We start from the raw sequence: 8,094 nt of genomic DNA on the forward strand, positions 1-8,094 counted from the left end.
TAATACTAAATTAAAGCTGATGTGGCCTAAATTAGTAATAAAAAATATTTTTAGGCATTAAAAAATGCCACGTCAGCGTTTAAACTAAAAAAATTAATTTATAAATTTTAACTAAATAAAAAAAAATTAAAAACAGAATTAAAAACTAAAAATCATATGAATTAAGATCTAAGTATGTCTTGAACAAGAACAACAAGAACACAAACCCAGAAATTAAAAAAAAAAAAAAGAAAAAAAAAAGAAAAGAAAGATATATACACTTAGAGAAAACCAAACAAGCTAAACTCTAGTCTCTGCCTCTCTCTTTGCACCGATCTCTGTCGCCATCGAGGACGCTGTCAAGGACACCATCAGGATGCCGTCGTCATTGCCACCGTGAGGACCCAGTTGAGCTCTGATTTTCGCCGTCACTTTGCTCTCATCTCACCCTCACACCATGTGGCTTTTGCATCTTTGATACCCACATGGTCTAAAGCAACTTTCTTTTGTTTTTGTGATCCTCTTAAGTAAAAATAAAAAAAAATAATAATAAAAAAATCCCAGATTCCATTTTGACTTTTTTATTTATTCGTTTACTTGATTTTTACTTCACACATTTTTGTCTTCTGATAAGTACATGGTAATAATTTTTGTATGTAAAAATGGGTTCTTTTTGTGTTTTAAGGATGGGAGTTTAGTGATCTGGTTTTGGGTATAGATTTGATTGAATCTATGTGCTGTTTTTCTTTTTAAATAATAAAGGTAGTTAGAAATTAACCCTTTTGAGTTTTTATTTTTATTTTTGCAAATCTAGTGGTGTTTTTGGTGATTTTGGTTTGTTGGGAATCGAACAAGAGGTGGGCGGCTACTATGTTGTCGCTTAGTAGAGAGCCCGTGTTCTTGATCTTAAACAGTTTCTAGATGAAGAAAAGTTGAAAGAGACTGTTCACAAGTATGCTTCTAAGAGCTTAGCTTGTTTGGTTTTTTTATTTCAGTTTTTTTTTGCTTTAATTTTTTTTTTTTTTTTTTCAGTTTTGTGTTCTTGAATCTGGGTTTGTATTCTTGTTCAAGACACACTTAGATCTCAATTCATATGATTTTTTTTTTTTAATTTTGTTTTTAATTTTTTTTATTTAGTTAAAATTAATAAATTAATTTTTTTAATTTAAATTTTGATGTGGCATTTTTTAATGCCAAAAAACATTTTTATTATTAATTTAGGCCACATCAGCTTTAATTTAGTATTATTTATTCCTAATGTTTGCATGTCAGCTTTTTCCATTTCTAATGTAATGACAGGGACCAAAACGGGAAGCATTTTTCAAGATAGGGATTAAAAGCGGTAAAAATAAAATGTAGGGATTAAAATGAAAATCGCCTGAAAATGTAGGGACTAAAAGGTGCTTTTCGCCTAAAATTTATTTAGTGTTAGTTTGCCTTATATATATATATATATATATAAATCCAATTAGATTTCAAACTGGAATTCAATTGGAGTATAATTTTGCATCATATGTCCCATCTAATCTAAGTTTTTAAATTTTTGTACCATGTTAATTAATTTAGTCTAAAAATTGAAATTCAATTAGAGTTTAATTTTGCGCCACATGTCTCATTTAATGTAAGTTTTTAAATTTTTGTGCCAAATGAGTTAATTCAATGTAGAAAATAAGGAGTTCAATATAATTAAACCATAAAAAACTTAATTACATATATATACCATAACTATATACAGTCCATTACTAACTAGGTAATATATATATATATATAGAGGAAGACTTATGTATAGTACTTAGGTGTTATTCTTTAGATTCCCCTCTTAAGATTCTACCATGGGGATTTTTTGTCATGGGATGAAAGTGTGTTTTTTAGTTAAGTAGTCACATGGCTGAATTTTAAGAAGAGAACCTAAAGAACAACACTTAAGGCATTGTACCTAAGTTTTGTCTTATATGTGTGTGTGTGGGGGGGGGGGGGCTGAGGATTTGTCAACCCTAGCCCACTTTATGTCAAGCCTAAAGGCCTATGCTGAGGAGGTAGAAACGTCCAAGGACGAAAGTAGGAAGCCCAGGTTCCCAAGAAACTTAGCCAAGGACGATCCTGTCCTTGGCCAGCCGAGATCATAGAAGGGATGAGCAGCACACTACCAAAGGCAACCTCCCGAAGCGTCCCAAGAAAGAGATAAGTACAATGGGTCAGCCATGGAAGCATGGTGGAGGAGCAATTCCAGGAGGAACTGTCACCTCCACATTAAATGCCCACAACTAACATTCTGGCCGCATTAATGAGGAAATGACTCCTGAACAGTATTGTCCAAGTCGCTGCATCTCACAGAAAGCTGAGGAAGGTGGCTAATAGGACAAGCACTCAAGTAGTAACCTGCATGATCAACAGATGGAGGGCCAAGATTAACTAAGAGGGAGTATATAATGTAAAGAAGTCCTCCAAAAAATGGGAGGCACTTAGAAGCGCAAAATACTATAGTAATTGGTATCAACTTAGAGACATGTGTAACCTGATATGGAGAAAAGCAATAAGAACTACAAACCCTTCAGTTGAGGGCCGAGGACAGACTTTCACACTTTAAATCCGTTTCCTAGTTATTTAATCCACTCATAACCATGTTTAGTTGTTGTAATCCTCACTAAGGCCTAGTTCTTACACTCATTCTCTACAAATTCATTGTATTGGGCTAGTTGGGTTTGAGTTCATTCATCCAAAGAGTAGAAGTGCTCGAACCCAGTCCCTACAATATATATATATATATATATAACCAATACTTGAGAAAATTTAATTAGATTCAAAATTGAATTTTGCTTTTGTTAGTTTTCCATACAAATTAAATTATTTATATTTTTACTGTTAGTTTTTTCTTTGAACTAATGAGCATATTTTTTATACTATTTCTATTTAGATATTTTGTATGCCAGGATCCTGAACGTAACAAATTATAATTGAGTTGAACGATCACATGCACATATTCCCATTCAATTTAGGATATACTATTGGATCCAATTTATTCTTTTATTTTTGTGTTGTATTTAGTAGAATTTCATGAACAATGATTTTTTTTTTTTTTTTTTTGAGAAGCAAAAAATGGGGGTCTTTATGGTCATATTACACTTCCGGGCAGGGAGCCAGTGGCCTCGGTCAGGGAGTCCGTAGTCGGTACCCGTTCTGTACCCTCTGTGTGGGAGTCACCTCACATTTTGTGAGTACACCTCACCACTAAGTTTACCCACCAACGAAAGCCTGCGGGCAGCGGGACTCGAACCTAGGTGTGTTGCACGAAGCGTCCGAGCCTTACCCACTTAGCCAATCCCTCGTTGGCTCATGAACAGTGATTGTGAATTGATATTGTATATGTAGTTTTCAATAATGATTTTCAAAATTATATATATAATAGTAGTGTAATGAGAAACTTGACATAGCCAATATCATGAAAATTGTAAGAAAAAACTATTTTAATACCTCCAAATCTTCTGATCAAACTAATATTCCATATGTTTTATAACCCAAGCTAACATCAATAGCACCATTACAATTCATCATTCCTATGCATAAGCACAGTTACATACTAGTTTGATATAACTATCAATGGAGACATTATACGGATTTCAATCTTCCCTCTTCCATTATAACTATTGAATTAAAAAACACAAACAAACTTCAAAATGTGTGGTACTATTAGAGAAGACTTTAATCCTAATAATGTTGCAATGAGTCTTTGGTTGGTGTTCGTAAAATAAATTTAGACTTGGAAAGTATTGGCCACATGGTACTACTATCAACTAGCGTGACATTTGAGAAATATAATTGTTTGATGATATACAACTACTCTTTTCAAGTCATTGACTCTATGTGTTTCCAAAAAACAAAAAGTCATTGAGAGAAGACTTTAATCCTAATAATGTTGCAATGAGTCTTTGGTTGGTGTTTGTAAAAAAATTTAGACTTGGAAAGTAATGGCCACATGGTACTACTATCGACTAGCGTGACATTTGAGCTATGTAATTGTTTGATGATATACAACTACTCTTTTCAAGTCATTGATTCTATGTGTTCCCCAAAAAAAATATATATATATATATCATTGATTCTCTAAACTCATTCAAACTTGAAAACTTGTATTAAAGGGGAATATACTTCAAAACCTGTGCCAAGATTTTCGTAGCACAATTAGTTGACACATCTTGGTATCAGTGGTATCTCCATGATTCAAATCCCCCCTCCTTTGTTATAACTATTGAATTATCCAAAAAAAAAAAAAAAAACTTCAAAACATGTGGTTCTGTTAGAAGACTTTAATTCTAATTACATTGAATGAGTCTTTGGTTAGAGTTCAGAAATTCAATTTAGACGTGCAAAGTAATGGCATCATGGTTCATCTATTGACTAGCATCACTTTTAGTCTATATAACTATGTGCCAAAGATTCATGCTAGATTGAACTAGGAGAAATTGTGTTAATTATCATAGTAAGTTACAAATTAGTGTTTTAATAAGATATCTATGGTGAGTTAGACACAATACTTTCTTCGAAGGGAGGAAACTAACACTAATCTTATTCTTCTTCCAAAAATTTTTCGCAATGAATTAATTTCTAACCGATTCAACTCAGTGGGAGACCATAACCACGATTATCAGCCACAACACAATTCTAATCCCTAATGTTAGCGTACTTTATGGGTTGGGGGCTTTAATTTTCTTTACCTTATCAGCTCTCATTATCTTAGAAAAGACTTTAAGCAAGTAAAATGTTTCAAAAAGTCTTTGGCCCATGAAATGGAAAATATGGTCTCGTGTCTCATCAAAAAGACAAAATTAAAGTCTTTTGGGTCACTCTATTAACTAGCGTGTATTGTGGTCTATGGAACTGTTGTCACTTGTCAAAGGCATGAAAAAATTAATCTATTAACTAGCGTGAATTGTGGTCACTCTATTAACTAGTTTGTAACCCCATGCATATGCATGGATATATTTAAAAAATACACATTAAGATGCATAGTATAATAATTTTACATACATAATTTAAATATTATTGATAGTTATTCTTTTTTTTTTAACTCTTTAAAAAGTCTTGTATGAATGTTATTAGGTAAAAAATGTAAATTTTTAATTTTTAAATATTTTTATATTCATTAATTCTAAACTCTTTGGTTTTTGTACACAATAACTCACTTGAATGGATATTTATTATATAGTCCCACATTTGATTCAAAAATTAAGAAATAAAACTCTCTCTAAAAATAAATAATTTAGAACATATGGCGCAAAATTGGACTTCAATTGTAAAATCTAATTGGATTTTCTCTAAGGTTTACCCGTTAATATATATATATATATACATACATACATAAAATTTTTGTGCCAACTGAATTGTTTTTAGTTATAAAAAAGAAAAAAAAAAAGTGCTCATAAATATAAAATCATTCAAACTCTCTCTTTCTCTAATTTTATATATAGTGTTAGATATATGATTATTTTTTTATGATTTATTTATATTGAACTCCTCGTTTTCTACTTCAAATTAACTCATTTGGAAAAAAATTTAAAAAACTTTAATTAGATGGAACACTTGTCGTAAAATTAAATTCTAATTGAAATTTAATTTTTACACTGAACTAACTAACTTGGTTCAAAAAATTTTAAATTTTGATTAGATGGGACACGTGAGGCAAAATTAGACTCTAAGTGTGAGTTTGGGAAATGCGTTTTGCACATTTTCCGGCCAGTGCGTTTTTTTTAGTGGGTCTTGTGCACTGTTCATGAGACCCGCAAGTACTTTTTTAGCAAAAACAACTTTAAAACTAGATCTCGCGGCACTATTCACACATTTAAAAATTATTTTGCAACAATATTTTTAATTTTCAGCAATAAGCAATATCCAAACAAACCCTAATTGAATTCCAATTAAAAATCTAATTGGATTTTCTTTTAGTTTTACATATTAATATATATATATATATATGAGATAGGTTCAAGTTACACCTAGTGTAACTTCACAAGAGTCACATCTTTTATGAACCATTGATTACTATTAGATCTAAGGGTCAACAAATACTCATAGTAATGTCATTATTACTCCCTAGAAATTAGTGATTTAGGCATTAACTCTTATTATTAAAGGAAAAAAAAAAAAAAAAAAAACCCACAGCGTTGTGAAGCAATCTAGACAAGAAGTCTCCCTTCCTTTTAATGTGACCATGTGAGAATTTAAATGCATAAATAAAACCATATTGTTTTTTTCATACTAATTTTTCTTATTTGGGGGGCCAGATATAACTTTGACATTAGAATTAAAGATGAATATATGGGGTAAGATAAATAACCAGAAGTATTCACTCATTTCATAACTCAATTCTCCTGAAACAGTATCTGTGTCAAAATGTGGCTACATTGGCAGATTGGAACTTCAGCCTTCAATCTCAAATTATGGGTACGACCTCAAGCTTGAAAACTTCCCAGGAGGATTAGAAACATTTGAAATCATTTTAAAATTCTATAATGGTCACCTAGTGGACTTAAATTCTATTAGAGAACGATTGTTATTTTGTTTATTAAAACAAAATAAAGATAGCTTGTATTAACAATTTAATCTTGAGCATTTAATGAATGGTGGAGGCCTGAAAGCATAGTGCAAAAAGAAATACGAAGGAAGAAGATGATGATATGGAAGAAAGAAAAAAAAGAGTTAATGCTGTGGTTTTTTTTTTTTTTTTCTTCCTTTAATAATAAGAGTTAATGCCTAAATCACTAATTTCTAAGGAGTAATAATGACATTACTATGAGTATTTTTTTTACCCTTAGATCTAATAGTAATCAATGGTCCATAAAAGGTGTTTGTTTTTAGACTCCTTAAAACACAACTGGATTAACCTATTTAATTAACCAAGTTATTACTTAGTCCAAATTCGAGATCTAGGTGATCACAATCAAACAATCATATCATATATAGCAGAAAAATATAAATAACACAAAGATATGATTACCCAGGAAAACCAAACTAGTAAAAAACCTGGAGAGGATTTAATCTAACTATCCTCAAGGTAAACTTAAATCCACTATAAAAAGAATTGAAGTTTTACAATAGTTTAGACCACTAACATTCTATTGCTACCCACCAGTAAAAACTTACTGACACGATCACGTGCAAGCTCCGAGACCACAGACTCCTTCTTTCTTGGATTCTCCAGCAAGTACAAGCACCCCCGCTTGCGTATCTTTAAGCTTCTTAGTGCAGCAACTGAATGATCATCAAGTTCTTGAAGAAATCTCCTCTTTGGTAATCCAAAGCTTGTGTGAAGGAAAGCTCCCACAAATCTCATAAGAGATTCACACAAACAGCAATATGAGCAACCAGAGCTACTCTCAAAACGTGGCTAGGGTTTTCTTTATATACTAGGAGAATTAGATCTGAAACCCTCATCCTTAATGGGCTTGGGCTGAGTTAGAAATTCTGCAGAAAAAATGCATTTGCCCGATTTTCGATTGATCGAGCCTAAGCTTCAATCAATCGAGCCAGGCCAAAATGCACAGTAACTTCTGCATTAGCTCAATTCCAACTTTACATAAAAGAACCAACTTTGAGCAAGTCTAAACAAGACTAAAAAATTGAAGTTTTACAATAGAATTTAGACCACTAACATTCTATTACTACCCACCAGTAGAAACTTACAGACACGACCATGTGCAAGCTCCGAGACCAAGGACACCTTCTTTCTTGGATTCTCCAGCAAGTACAAGCACCCTCGCTTGCATATCTTTAAGCTTCTTAGTGCAGCAATTGAATGATCATCAAGTTCTTGAAGAAATCTCCTCCTTGATAATCCAAAACTTGTGTGAAGGAAAGCTCCTCACAGATCTCATAAGAGATTCACACAAACAACAATATGAGCAACCAGAGCTACTCTAAAAACGTGGCTAGGGTTTTCTTAATATACTAGGAGAATTAAATCTGAAACCCTAATCCTTAATGGGCTTGGGCTGAGTTGGAAATTCTGCAAAAAAAAAACTCATCTGCCCGATTTTCGATTGATCGAGCCTAAGCTTCAATCAATCGAGCCAAGCCAAAATGCACAGTAACTTTTTCATTAGCTCAATTCCAACAATACAA

Source organism: Quercus suber, unplaced genomic scaffold, assembly GCF_002906115.3.
Source record: "Quercus suber isolate HL8 unplaced genomic scaffold, Cork oak 2.0 scaffold_263, whole genome shotgun sequence".
In the NCBI taxonomy this organism is placed as follows: Eukaryota; Viridiplantae; Streptophyta; class Magnoliopsida; order Fagales; family Fagaceae; genus Quercus; species Quercus suber.